A 15407-nucleotide genomic window follows, 5' to 3' on the forward strand; every position below is an offset into this window, starting at 1 on the left:
TTGTTGTGGATCAGGTCAAAAATGTTTGAGAAATACTCAACTAGACTGCAAGATCCTTGTACTAAGAGTCTGATGAATCTTTGCGTTCTGCAGTTAATTTGGTATTACGAGTGCACATTAGTGCTCATGGAATGATTACAATATTTGCCTCGGTAGACACTGCGTATTGAACATGAAGGACTTGTTTACCCAACCAGTTTCTGATTTGGCCTCTGTGGATGCAGAGATTTTTTTTAACCGGGGTGCCTTTAGGTGTACTGCACATTACCTAGTCTTCTTTAGTGGAGTGGTCTTGACATGGATACGCACTGTCTTTCCTCTTCTCCCTTTACCTTTACGTTTCCCTGTGCCTTTGTGTTTACCATGGGACTCATCAAAGACTCTTTGCTGAGACATGATGAGTGGTTTGGTCATGACCTTGACTCGTTCCCTGCCCATCACCCCACACCACAGTGTGTGTTGAGTGCTTACAGTTTATCGGACACTTTACATGCATTTATGTATTATTTACAAGCATTTTACATATATTCATTTACTCCTCATAATAATCCTGTGGAAGGTGCTTTGTTATCCCCGATGCACTGATGAGGAAACTAAACACAGAAGTACAGTAAAATCACAGACTCGGTAAGTGGTCAGGGTTTGGACCTAGGCGGTCTGTGGGAAGGAGTGCAGCACTAGGGAAGGAAGTGCAGAGAGCTGGGCTAGAGGGCTCGTAGGCCCAGGGAGTTTTGCTTAGTCAAGGCTGTTTCTTCGGACAAGGTAGCTGGACAGAAGGCCTCATGTAGTCTTTTTTGTATGACTGGGCCCTGAAATTCAGTGAAGCTGGAAGAGAGACTGAACTCTCGCTTTTCTTTTCTTTCTTTTTTGTATTTTTTAAAATTATTTTATTGTTGTTCAAGTACAATTGTCTGCATTTATCCCCCCCACTCCCCCCACAACCCCCAGCCATCCCCACCTCCCTCCCCTGCTTCCACCCCCCTTGGTTTTGTCCATGTGTCCTTTATAGTTCTTCCTGAAAACCCTTCCTTCCTACCCCTGACATTATCCCCTACTGCCTCCCCTCTGGTTACTGTCAGATTGTTCTTAATTTCAATGTCTCTGGTTATATTTTGCTTGTTTGTTTGTTTTGTTGATTAGGTTCCACTTAAAGGTGAGATCATATAGTATTTGTCCCTCACTGCCTGGCTTATTACTTCACTTAGCATAATTCTCTCCAGTTCCATCCATGCTGTTGCAAAGGGTATGAGCCCCTTCTTTCTTTCTGCTGCATAGAATTCCATTGTGTAAATGTATCATAGTTTTTTGATCCATTCATTTCCTGATGGGCATTTAGGTTGCTTCCAGTACTTGGCTATTATAAATTGCGCTGCTATAAACATTGGGGTGCATAGGTTCTTTTGGATTGGTGTTTCAGGGTTCTTAGGATATAATCCCAGCAGTGGAATTGCTGGGTCAAAAGGCAGGTCCATTTTTAGTTTTCTGAGGAAATTCCATACTGATTTCCACAGTGGCTTCACCAGTCTGCATTCCCACCAACAGAGTGCTAGGGTTCCCTTTTCTCCACATCCTCTCCAACACTTGTTTGTTGATTTGTTAATGATGGCCATTCTGACTGGTGTGAAGTGGTATCTCATTGTGGTTTTAATCTGCATCTCTATGATGGCTAGTGATGTTGAGCATCTTTTCATACGTCTCTGGGCCCTCCGTATGTCTTCCTTGGAAAAGTGTCTATTCAGGTCTTTTGCCCATTTTTTTTATTAGGTGGTTTGTCTTCCTGGAGTGGAGTCATGTGAGTTCTTTATATGTTTTGGAGATCAAACCCTTGTCTGATATATCATTGGCAAATATGTTTTCCCAAATAGTTGGTTCTCTTTTCATTTTAATGTTGTTATCTTTAGCCATGCAGAAGCTTTTTAATTTGGTGAGGGGTCATTTGTTAATGTGGGCCCTTTCCTTTGTGTCCCTTGCTCTAGGGGACATATAGGTGAAAATATTGCTACATGGAATGTCTGAGATTTTCCTGCCTATGTTTTTCTCTAGGACCTTTATGGTGTCATGGCTTATATTTAAGTCTTTTGTCCACCTTGAATTTATTTTTGTGTATGGTGTAAGTTGGTGATCGAGTTTCATTTTTTTGCATGTAGCTGACCAGACCTCCCAACACCATTTGTTGAAGAAGCTAGTTTTATTCCACTTTATGCTTCTGCCCCCTTTGTCAAATATTAATTGACCATAGAGACTTAGGTTTATTTCTGGGCTCTCTATTCTGTTCATTGGTCTCTGTGTCTGTTCTTACGCCAAAGATGTCTGCTTTCACCACTCCTATTCAACATAGTATTGGAAGCCCTAGCCGCAGCAGTCAGACAAGAAAATGAAATGAAAGGTGTTCAAAGTGGAAAGGAGGAAGTAAAACTGTAATGGTTTGCAGATGACATGATAGTATACATAGAAAATCCTATACTCTCCACCAAAAAACTACTCGACCTAATAAGTGAATTTGGCAAAACAGTGGGATACAAAGTCAATATTCAGAAGTCAAAGGCATTTTTGTACACCAACAATGAAATATCAGAAACAGAAATCAGGAAAAAAATCCCATTTGATATAGCAACAAGAAAAATAAAGTACCTAGGAATAAACCTAACTGAGGAGGTAAAAGGCCTGTACTCAAACACTGTACAACACTGAAGAAAGAAATTAAGGAAGACACAAACAGATGGAAGCATGTACCATGTTCATGGACTAGAAGGATTAACATCATCAAAATGGCCATACTACCCAAAGCAATTTATAGATTCAACACAATCCCTGTTAAAGTACCAATGACATATTTCACAGATACAGAACAAACATTTCAAAAATTTATGTGGAACCATAAATGACCCTGAATAGCTGCAGCAATTTTGAGAAAGAAGAACAAAGTAGGAGGGATCACAATACCTAATATCAAACTATATTACAAGGTCACTGGAATTCTCGCTTTTCAATTAACTTTTTGATGCTGCGTGGACAAAGCTTGAGATAAGTGGCCAGCTGCCTTGCCTTTTAAGAAAAATCTATATTTAGTCTACCCCCGCCAATTTATTTAAGGTTCTCTTGGCAAATTTTCAAGTCAACGTAATTTTTTAAAATTTAGATATAATTTACATATAAAACTTACCACTTTCAAGTGTGGTGCTCCATGGTTGTACAACTACTATTAACTTCTAATTTGAGAATATTCCTAATTAGAAGAAACCTTGTAACCATTAGCAGTCACTTCACATTCTTTCCCTCCCTGCCAGGCCCTAGCAAACGCTAATGCACTTTCTGTAGGGATTTGCCTATTCTGGACGTTTCAGTCAGTAGAAGCATGCAACATGTGGTTTTTGTATCTGGCTTCTTTTACGTAGCATAATATTTTCAAGTTAATCCTTGGTGTGTGTGTGTGTGTGTATGCCACATATTGTTATCCATTCATCAGTTGATGGGCATTTCAGTTTCCAACTTTTTTGACGACTGTGAATAATGTTGCTCTGTTTATTAGTGTACAAGTTTTGTGTGAAGATATGTTTTAAATTCTCTTGAGCCTATACCTAGGAGTGGTTGGGTCAAAGGGTGACACTGGTTAACTTTCTGAGGAGCCACCAAATTGTTTCCTATCACAGCCACACCATTTTACATCCCAGTGGCGCTATATGGAGATTACAATTGTTCCACGCCCTCTCCACCACTCGTTTTTTTCTGTTTTTGTTTATTTGTTTGTTTTGCTATGACTATCCTGGTGAGTGTGAGGTGGTACCTCATTGGGGTTTTGATTTGCCTTACCATAATGAAAAGGAAATTAAACATCTATTCGTATGCTTATTGGCATTCGTATGTCTTCTTTGGAGAGATTTCTCTGCAAAAATCCCTTGCCCATTTAAAAAGAAATTGGGTTGTCTTTTTATTCTTGAATTGTAAGACTTCTTTATAAATTCTGCATACTAGACTCTCATCAGCAATATGATTTGAAAATATTTTCTTCAATTCTTTGGGTTATTTTTTCACTTTCTAAGTAATGACCTTTGAAACACAGATAGTTTTAATTTGATGAAGTCCTTCTATTTTTTCCTTTGGTTGCTTGTGCTTAAGTGTCATATCTAAGGAACTGTTGCTTAATACATGACCAGAAACATGTATTACCCCTATGTTTTATTCTAAGAGTTTTATAGTTTTCGCTCTTACATTTAGGTCTTTGATCTATTTTGAGTTAATTTTGTATGTATTGTGAGGTAGGTGTCCGTATTTGTTCTTTCGTGTATATATATGTTGTTGTCCCAGCCTCCTCTATTGAAAAGACTGTTTTTTCCCCATTGAATTGTGTTGATAACCCTTGTCAAAAATCAGTTGACTATACAGGTATGTAGGTTTATTTTTGGATTCTCAGTTCTATTCCACTGAACTGAATGTTTATACTAGGCCAGTACCACACTGTTTTGATTACTATAGTTTTAAAGTAATCTTTGAAATTGTGAAGTATGAGTCCTCCAACTTTGTTATTCTTTTCCCCAATGTTGTTTTGACTATTCTGGTGCCTTGCACTTCCATATAAATTTTAGGATGGTCAGTTTCTGGCCTCCCCTGCCCCTGCCCCCCCCAAAAAAGACAGATGGAATTTTGATAAAGATGACATCAAATCGGTAGATCAGTTTGGGGATATTGCCATGTTACACTATTAGGTCTTCTAAAACATGAAGACAGAGTGTCTTTCTGGTCGCTTTAATTTCTTTAACAGGGTTTAATAGTTTTCACTATATACATATTGTACTTATTTTGTTATTTACTCTTGTTTTTTGATATTACTAGATTGAATTGTTTTCTTAATTTCATTTTCAGATTGTTCGTTGTGAGTGTGTAGAAATACGACTGATTTTTGTGTATGGTTCCTGTGTTCTGCAGCCTTGCTTGGTCTCTTAGCTTGTGTGTGTGATTCCTCAGGAGTTTTTATACACAGGGTCATGTCGTTTGCAAATAGAGATAATTTGCTCTTTTTCCATCCCACCATGGACGCTTTTAATTTTATTTTAATGTTTAATGCTCTCCAGGCTAGAACTTGTAGTACAGTGTTAAACAGGAGCGGTGAGAGAAGACATTTTTGTCTCGTTTCTGATCTTGAGGGGAAAGCTTTCCATCTTTTACTATTAAGTATGATGTCACCTGTGGGGTTTTTGGTAGATGCCCTTTGTCAGTTTGAGGAAATTCTCAATGTTTTCATCATAAGAGTGAGGGATTTTATCCATTTTTTTCCTTTGGATACTGATGATCATGTGTTTATTTTCACCTTTATTATATTAATATTGTATAGTACACTTATTTTGTATGTTGAACCAACCTTGTATTCCTTGAGTAGATCTCCCTTTGTCATATTTGTAATCCTTTTTGTATACTACAGGGTTCAGTGTTTTGCTAGAATGTGCTGCTAATATTATGCTGAGGACTTTTGCATTTATAGTCATTCCTAGGGAATGTCAATTTGTGCTCGTGTACATCTGCACACGTGTGCATGTGTACATGCGTGTGTGTGATGTCTTTGACTGGTTCTGGTATCAGTATAATACTGGTCTCAGGCTAGTCACTTCATTTTTGACGGATAGTTTTTGCCGGATTTTGGTAGACAGGTCTTTTCCCCCTTTCAGAACTCTGAATATGTCACCTCACTCTCTTTTGGGTTTCATGGGTTCTGATGAGAATCAGCTGTTACTGTTATTGAATATCCTTTGAATATGATAAATCATTTTTTGTTGCTTCTTTCAAGATTTTTTCTTTGTCTTTTGACAATTTGGTTAATATATGTCTAGGTGTGGATTTTCTTAAGTTTATCTTACTTCGAGGTTTGTTTGGTTTTTTTTAAGCTTCTTGGATGTGGAGATTGTTTTTCATCAAATTTGGAAGCTTTTGGCCATTATTCTTCACATATTCTTTCTGTCTTTTTTGTTTCTGAGTCTCCTTCTGAGACTCCCATTATGTATAATTGGTACATTTGATGGTGTTCCTATTAGTGTTCAAAACTATGTTCATCTTTTTCACTTCTATTGTTCCTCAGACTAATCTCATTGGTGTATCTTCAAGTTCATTAGTTCTTTCTTCTGCTGGCTCAAATTGCTATTGAGTATCTCTAATGAAATTCATTTCAGTTATTGTACTTTTCAGTTCCAGAATTTCTGTTTGATTTTTTAAAAAATGATTAACATATCTTTAGTGATAATATCTGTTTGGTGAGATATCCTCATACTTTCTTTGAAGTTTTTAGACATATTTTCTTTCAGCTCTTTGAACATATTTAAAATAGCTCACTTGAAGTCTTTGTCTAGTAATTCCAACATTTGGACTTCATCAGGACAAGTTTCTATTGAGGGCTTTTTTTCCCCCTTCTGTATGGTCATAATTTCTTGTTTTTTTTAAAAAAAATTTTCATGTTGCATTTTTCTGTTGTTGTTGAAAACTGGATATTTTAAATAAGTTGGCAGCTCTGCAAGTCAGATATTCTCCCTCCCCAGGGTTTTTTGTTGCTGCTAGTTCTTGTAGTAATAGTTTGCTTAGCTCCTTTTCTGAACTAATTATGCTAAGTCTATGTTTCTTGTTTTCTGTAGCTCCTGAACCCTCTACTTACTTAGCTTAGTGGTTAACTAACAATTGCATGTAAGAGATTTGCTTAACTGCCTGTGACCAATAAATCACCAGACTTTGCTGAGGAGCCCTATGTGCACATTGGGGTACACCTTCAATGTTAAGCAAACTTTTTGTCAACTCTGCTAGCCTTTACTTTCTGCTGTGCAGAGCCTCAGGGTGAGCCAGAGATAAGAGCTTAGGGGCTCCTCAAGTCTTTTCCTGTGCATATGTATAGCTCTCTTCATGTGTGGCCTCCTAAATTCTCAAGAATATGTTAGAGCTTTTCAAATTCCACGTGGACGGAATTTGAAAATTTTCAAATATCTTATTTCCCAGCTTTTCCTTTTAAGAATTTTGGTTAGTCTATTGCTCCAAGTGTTAATAACCGCTTAGACAGTTATGAAGTTAGAACCTGCTTGTAATTATTTTCAACAAATACCCCCTGGGAATAGATTTTTGGATTGGGTGAGCTCTGAATCAGGTCGAGTACAGACTGGCTTATAAGTGGGGCCTCCCAGGGAATCACCAGAAAGTTTAAGTAATGACTAATATTTGGGAATGAGGATTTGAAAGAGCTCCAGCTACATTCTTCTCTCCCCAGTGACTACTAGGCTGTAACAGGAATGTGGGCTATTATTTTTCAAGGCTCTTTCAGAGATGGAGAGTGGGAGATAGGACTGAGGAAAGTTAAAATTTCCTAAAGCTTACTGTTCTTACCGAGATCCAACTATTTATTTATTTAAAACAAATGTCTCCTGGGTGGCTACAAACCTTTGGTTAATTTCCAGAACTCTGAAAAGTTTATTCTAATAACTTTTGTCAGCTTTTTTCATTGTTTTTATGGGTGAACAAAATTTTGGAGTTTCTTACTCTGCCCTTTTTGCCAATAATCCATCATAGCTTAAGTACAACTTTTTAGCCTTCATCTTTCTTGAAAATGTTGAGCCATTTGACTTTTGACCAACATTGTTCAGTGGCCTCTCTTTCTCTGATTATCCTTTCGAAGCTGATGTTTCTCATAGTTCTATCCTGGACTCTCTTCTGTTTTCATTCCACATATCATTCCTGTGTGATCTCATCTACACCCCGGGCTTCAATTTCCTCTTCTATATGTGTCTAACCTAGATTTCTCTTTATCTGTGGACTTACATGCCCACTGGCTGTTAAACATCTCTATTTCAGTATTCTAAAGTCAAACTGGCTTAGCATGTCAAACCGAACTGATTATCTTACCTAAATCTGTTCTTCCTCCTCTCTTTACAGTCTCAGTGGTTTGGTCCTCATCCCCCTCAGTGTTCAAGGTGTTCTTGACGTTTCTCTTTCTCACCGTGGTCCTCCCAGTCATTTACCAATTTCTGTCTCTCTGCTTTGTGAATATATTTCCCTCATACCTATGCTGTTTTCCTAGTTAAGGCCACATTTCTGTCTTGCTTAAACTGTGGTTAATCCTTCCCTTGTCTTACCATCTCCAGTCTTGTTCATACTTCTCTACATTTTCTATACTGCCGGTAGAATATGCTTTCTAAAAAAGCACATATACGGGGTCTGGCACAAATAATGCCCCCTTTTAATTACAAAATCATAAGCATGTAATTCTGCAACATAACAATATCACACTCAAGCACACCATATGACATTTTAGGTGAAATACTCAAATTAAAACTATAAATTATTACACCCATATTATTACCCTACCAACCACACTCAAACAGGCCTTACACAATCTGCTGGCCCCTGCATTTTTGTCACTCCCCCACTAGGTAAACAACTGATAAGAGTATAGACACCATCCCTACCTTGGGAAGCTTTGGGTGTAGTGAGGGACACAGACAAATACATGACCAAGTACAATTCAGTATGTTGTTGAGCAAGAATAGTGCACACAGGAGAGGCAGACACCCAGCAGAGGCTCAAGAACTCAAGAAGATTTCAGAGGAGATGATATCTAAGTTGAGAGCTGCAGAAAGTAAGAATTGCAACGATGGAGGGAAGAATGCAGTGTTCCAGGCTGTCGGTGCAAGTAGGAAGGCCTGGAGAAAGCTCAGGACTGCAGGAAAGAAGTTCTGCATGTTGGACAACGTGTGTTAGGGAAATAGTATGAGATAAGCCTGAAGAGGTAAATTGAGCTCGTAGCAAACAGGCTCTCGTATGTTATGTTAAGGACTCTGTTTAATCTCAGTGATGTTGGGAACCGTTGAAGTGATTTTTGTTGGGAACAAAACATGATCAGATTTGCATATTAGAAAGAGCACCCGGGCTAGAGTGCAGAGAACGTTGGGATGAGAGAGCTGATTCGGAATTAGGGTGACCAGTTTGGAAGGGAAGGGACCAGCTGGGGAAGAGTTAGGAAGCTCTTGCAGTAATCCAGGCAAGAGATGATATTGATGTGGACATTTGGAATGGAGAAAATGGAACAGATTTGAGAAGCGTTTCGGAAGTAGAATGAATTTGTTATTGTTCAATGTGGAGACCGAGGGAGGGGAGAATCTACAGAAAATTGTTTGCATTATTCAGTTAATAACACTATCTATTTCAATAGTAGCTATTTAGAACATAAAGCTATTATATATGTAAGTGTATTCATGACAAGAAAGTATATGGTGTTTTGTAAATTTTCTTTTAAAAATTATCAACATCTGAGTTAAGTCTAAACACCTCAGCTTCCTGAAGAGACTTTACTGTTCACCTGGTAAAAGCTAATAAATGTAGACCTGATACCTGGGTCAATTACTTATTTCTATGAGCCTAGCCCTGTATTTCCTATTGGGATTCATGATTAAAATCATCTTACCTTTTCTAGTCAGCAGGTTTCTTTCCTATCATAAGTATAAAGCTATATAGTTGATTCCATCAGCTTTCCCAGGCTAAATGAAGATGTTTCTGCTTTGGAGTTTTCACTATAAAGCAATTAAAAACTTTTGCAATTTTCTATTTGTAGTGTAGTGGAAGGTTTGACTAAAGTCTTGCTGATTTTAGGTTCAGTTTCATTTGGTCACTTTTGTCAAATGAATTTATGTCTGCATGACTAACTTTTGCTATTTGATTAAAAAGCATACTTTGAAATATGCATTCGTTGATTTTGATGGCCTTTTAAAAAGTTTATCATTTCATCACTGAGGCATGAAAAGAGAGTCACTGATTATTTTTGCAGAAGATGTTTGGAAACTCCTATTTTTGGACTTTCATATTCTTCTGCATGGACTTCGTCGAGATAATAATCTTACAGAAAACCACTATTCCCTGAACTATTCTAGTATTTGGTAAATGGACATGTGGTTGGAAAAGTATTGTTAAACAAAAGTAGCTTTCAGTTTAATTTTAATCAGGATCATCAATCTATTTTTATTTTAGGAACCAAAGAAAAATTTAATATTTTCAAAATATTACAGAGACATTTTTTATCTTCATCATAAAAAAAAGAAACATGATGATTTCCCTTTTAATTGAAGAGGAAAATACTTTGGCTTAAAAAGAAAGAAATCTTCTCTATTCTCAGTTGCCTTTAAAAATCTTGAACCTGTCAGTGAAACTGTGTGATCTAGTAATAACATGCCTAAGGCTTATTGCCTTTTCTTGGGCAACAGTATCAGCAAATGATGTGCTCTATCGATTTTAATCACATTGTTTTTACAGTTCCATTGCAAGGCTTTGAAAACTCACCGAGTAAATAAATCCATGGTTATGGACACCTCCTCTCTCAGAATCTAACCCGTTACATATTTTTTCCTTCTTGATCAGATGTTAAGGTATAATATAGACTAGTAATATTTTGAGAGACTGCAGAATTAATATATTTAAAAATAGAATTGTTATAAATTCAATATTTGAGTGCCTGTAGCACTCAGAATTTAACAGTTAACCAGCTGCTTGTGGGCTGGTACCCCCGAGCCATTCCCGCTACAACTCGGTGGCACACGTCTTGAGCACACTCGCGTGAGGTTGTATTCTGAGCTAGAGATGAGCTAATTAGATGGTGGTTTGTATCTTGGAACCCGCGTGGGACACTGTTTGGAGCATCAGATTGAGAGATCGTGACTTTGTTTACATGACAGGCCACTGGCTCTCTTATGCTAGGCAAGTACATTGTATATTGTATTTGTAAGATCTGAAACACTGTTTCTGTAATTCAGTGATGACTTTCAATCAATAATCCTTATTTAATGGTGGCCTTTTACTGATAGAAGATGACAGAATGTAGTTCCTGTCCTGAAGGGGCTCAGCGTTAAGAGAAATAGTTTTTGTTGTTTTCTGTATTTACTAAATTAATATTATTTCTACAGAAACTTGAAAACAGGGACAAAGGCCTGTTTTTGGTGTCTTGTCATTGATTGTCTGGAGTTGTCCCATTTGCACAGATGCGGCCGAAGGGAGAAAGTTGCCTGGATATCTCTAAACTGCGCAGCCAGTATTGAACATGGTCTTGAGGGGCAACGGCCTTTTCTCATGTGGCGTGAAACGTCTGGGTAGGACCATTATCTCACACATTTCCTTCGCTAACGAGTTTCATGTAAAGTTGATGATTAGGGGAAGTTCGTCTCTTCCAATATCCCTGGGAATACTCGGCATACAGGAAAGGCATTCTGACCACTCTTATATTAATACATTTTCTTAATGCAACAGTGTTAATGAAGTTTGGTAAATGAAGTTTCCAAACCTCTCAAATTTACCTTCAAATTCTTAATCCAATTGATCTATTGCTAATTGGATTAATATTCCTGAGTACACATTTACTCTGGGTGTGTGAGAGAACATTTAAGTCTACTCTCTCAGAAAACTTCAGTTTTGTAACAGGGTCTCATCAGTGACAGTCACAGTGTTGTACACCGATCGTGAGGACTGACTTGTCTTACGACTGAAGTGTGTACCCGACAGGTGCAGTGATGGACGTGTTCATTCCGGGGACCCCTTTCACAGTGTGTAGGTGTATCAAGTTACCACACTGTACACTTTAATTATCTGTGACTTTATTTGTCAATTATACCTCAGTAAAGCTGGAAAAAAGATTCCTGAATATAAGAACACTATTTTCTTTAAGCACCGTGGGCGGGGCAGAGCTGAGTGTCCATGAACAACCCTCAGGGTGGTTCTGCTTCTCTTCTGGAGTCTGTGGCGATGCGTTTTTCGGCTGCCTTAGCTGCATGGGGGCCCCCTTGCTCACTCTTTACCTGTTATGCTCTGTTTTCTTGAGTGGACAGGACCTCTTATTTCTTTTTCCTTCTACACTTTATTTAGCCTCTTCTAGCTAATTCCACTACTCCTCAGCACATCCAGCCTTCCAGCTCATCCCTTCCTCCTCCTCACTATCCCCCCCTGCCCTGCCCCCAGGGTAGATTCTAACAAAGCCGCTCTGTTACAGGTGAGATCCGATTGGGTGAGGTGAGTTTGGGGGCTGTGACTGGTTTGGCCTGGTTCGTGGGAGGACAGCATGACTCCCGTATAGTACTGAAGGCTTCCAGCGGGGGTGAGGTCAGTTACCACTTCAGTTCCGTTTATGTCTGCCGTGCCTCAGTCGGTCATTAGAAGGGGCGATTTCATCTTCGTAGGTGTTTAGGGCTAGAACAGACCTCCAGACATCCTCGTCTATGTTTAAATGCCTACTAGGGTTTCCTGCCAGCTGACCTTCCAGCCCCTGCGTGTGCACTCCTAGTGACTGAGTCTTCTGTCTCTCACAGTTCTGTTAGGAGGTCCTTCATACTAGACTGAAGTCGGCACACACCCTCCCTTTGAATCACACAAAGACTAATTCCTTGGGCCTGATCCTCTTCAGATCTTTGAAGAGATTAAATTCCCTTTGAGATATCCCTTCTCCATAAGACCCCCTCCTTTCTTTGATGACCCTGCATACCTGGCCTGAGTGAGTCATGATTCTGGCTCCATCCCACAGAGCTCACATTCAGACGTTCTTACTGTGCGTCTGTTATATACAGGGATGGGTCTGTGGTGGCATGAAGGTCCCTGGCTTCGGGTTGCATATTTTGTACTGGGAGGAAAGACACAGGACAACAACAGGAAAGAATCTGGGAGAGGGTCTCCTGCTTTTATCCAGTCTTTTTAAGCCAGACTTTCATAGTAAAATCTCTCTTTTTTCCTTAAACTGTGTGTGGGGGCCGTATTTAAGACTGCCCCTCCAGATTACAGCTTAATCAGTGAGGACTTTTATACCAATTAAAATGGAAAGAAACACTGATAGCACTCATCAACTGTTAAACATTTTTTAAAAATCTATGAAATAATGTAAATTTTAAATATAGTGTAAAACCCTTTTATAAGACAACACAGACCCATTTTCCTAATCATGCCCTTTATAGATTCAGGCAACAAGTGCGGGTCTCCTTTAAAATGCAGTACTACAGTCTAAAAGCTCGCTGGGCCCCGCCCCGGGCGCGTGGGCGCCCTGCGGGGACGAGAGGCTGGGAAGCCAGTCCGCAGTCCCTCAGCTTGGTCTGCGCGATGTCAGACCGTCTACACGTTCTTCACGTGACTAGAACGCTCTTGACCGAATCGACTGACTGTTTAGATTCCTGTAGATACAGTTTTAGGAAAGAAAATGAAAAATTGCTTTGGGGGACAAAAGTTGTAGCTACTTATATCTCATAAAACCATTCTGGTGTTCATTTTCTTGAGGAAATTGCTGTAAGTGTATCTTTTAGGGCCAATATGTAAGAGACCTTTTTATGCTTAAATAAAAGCTCAGAGTTGTTCCGTTGGCTTATCTTAGTTCTGAAAGTAAAATGAAAACCTTTGGCCAAAGGGAAGCTCACACGTTAGTTAAATACTGACAGGATCCGAACTTACTTCATTTGTTTGCATATTGTCTGATACCTATGCTGTCCAGTCTTTGGAGACACACAAAAACACTATTATATTAGTAGCTTCTTTGGTTTTCTAATATATCTTTTTATATCTAAAGTCCTGTTTAAACATAATTCCATGGTTCTATAGAAGAGTTATTCATCTTTGTGTTTACATAAAGATATGTTAGGTTTACAATACTTGATTAATTTTATGCCTCTAAAATATGAATGACATTATATGGCCTGCTAGAAAGTAGATTTATTTTAGTAACAAATATTTCATATCAATTCATAAATGAGAAAGAAAGAAATGTGAGTAAACATTTGTTCTATTTTGGTTTTTAAGCTAAAATAATTAGAATTCAGCCAGCCAAAAAGAAATTACATTTGAAATCTAAATCTTGTCAAGAAATTTCACATGCAGCTGTTCAACCTATTGCTGTAGAACTGCTGTGGTGAGAATGTAGAACATTACTCTGGCAAATGTAGTGGTTGCTGCGTTGGAGAACAGAAATGCAACTTTGCAGTGAGTAATAGAAATTCCTATGCTTTCTGAGTATAGCTGCTAAATACTTCTAGGGCCATGGAAAAGTCAGAAACTGGAACGAGGAAGCCCTCAGCAGTCTATGTCAGCGTCAGTGATGTTAGGGTAACATGAGCTATTGAAGAATTGATGAAAAAATTAAAGGAACTGCTTTCTGAACAGAGCTAAGAAAAAGAATCACTTTTGATTCACAACACATACATCTTAATATGGGAAATTTCATATTTAAAGATTCTGTTGAAAGTTTGCTTGTGCGTGTGTGTGTACTTGAAGGATATAGTAAGCACGCTTTTAGGAGTACTGTTTATTATAGTTCAGCTACACTTGAAATAAACCTTTACACTGTGAACACTTCCTTCAGTTTCTTATAAAAAGTACTCTAAAGTCAGTATTCTTAATGCATGCATAAAACGGTGCCTTACACATCCGACGTGCGGCTTTCCTACCCCTGCAGACAGAAAGCACTATTTTTCCTAAACAGAAGGGCTGTTGCTTGCAGATCTACTCCACCGCTCTGAGTCACTGGTGGTTACAGGCTTATCCCGTATTATTCGGACTACAAGATGCACTTTTCCTCCCCAAATTTGGTAGGAAAATGGGCGTGCGTCTTACAGTCCTAATGTTGCTTACCTGGCTCACTACAGGATTTCTGCTTTAAAGGATGTTATTAAATATTTTACCACATTTTTTGCTTCAAAAATTTTCCTATTTTCCTCCTTTAAAACCTAGGTGCGTCTTATGGTCCGAAAATACGGTATTTAACCTGAAATGCAAAGCATTTTCTTCCATGGCCTGAAGTTAAATCATTTTGCAAAGTGTGTACAAATATATTCTGAGTTGGTTTTTTTTGTCTTGCTACATATACTTGAAAAACAAAGCCAAGCGTTTGCGACAATGGCGCGTGTGTGTTTAGTGGCGTCAGTTGTGTTCTTTTTTCCCTTTCCCAGTGGAGGGTGCTTTTTATGTAACTTTTCCAGTGCTCACCCTTATGAGTTTTAATCACAGCAGGAAAATTTTTTACACCACTTTTATAAACGGCCATACTTATGGGTTGACTTGTCCACAATTTCTGTCTAATGATCTTAGCATATGCTGTACACATTACCTGGGGTAAATGTAAGTACAGTATTTAGAATTTTTACATCTATTCACAAATGAGATTGGCCTTCTAAGAATTCCTTTCCCCCTTTTGAGATTACTGCTATGGTAAGATTGTGGTTATTCCAGCAGAATGAAACGAACCGTAGGGCCTTTCACTGCTTCGGAACAGTTTATATGGGAATCATCTGTTCCCTAAAAGTAGGAAAGAACTCTGGGAGAGAGCTCCCGAGTGGCATGGTAAGTACTATGAATAAAAATAAAGCAAGGTAAGGGGACAGAGTGAACGGGCCTGTCGTTTTAGATGATGTGCTTAGAAAGGGTCTCTCAAATGAGCA

General features: G+C 38.6%; 1 protein-coding gene across 13 annotated transcripts in view; it reads left to right on the forward strand.

Annotated features, from left to right (window-relative positions):
• Nucleotides 1-15407, forward strand: part of STK33 (serine/threonine kinase 33) — a 130031-nt gene that overhangs the window by 53108 nt on the left and 61516 nt on the right. The window contains exon 1 of one of the 13 annotated variants that reach the window (XM_024559036.3): nucleotides 11018-11096. The exons of the other annotated variants lie outside the window; for them this stretch is intronic. The gene's annotated coding sequence lies outside the window, so the exon portion shown is untranslated. Of the gene's footprint in view, nucleotides 1-11017; nucleotides 11097-15407 lie in introns of those variants that run through there. 13 annotated transcript variants of the gene reach the window in all.

The sequence above is a fragment of the Desmodus rotundus genome, chromosome 5, assembly GCF_022682495.2.
Source record: "Desmodus rotundus isolate HL8 chromosome 5, HLdesRot8A.1, whole genome shotgun sequence".
NCBI lineage: Eukaryota > Metazoa > Chordata > Mammalia > Chiroptera > Phyllostomidae > Desmodus > Desmodus rotundus.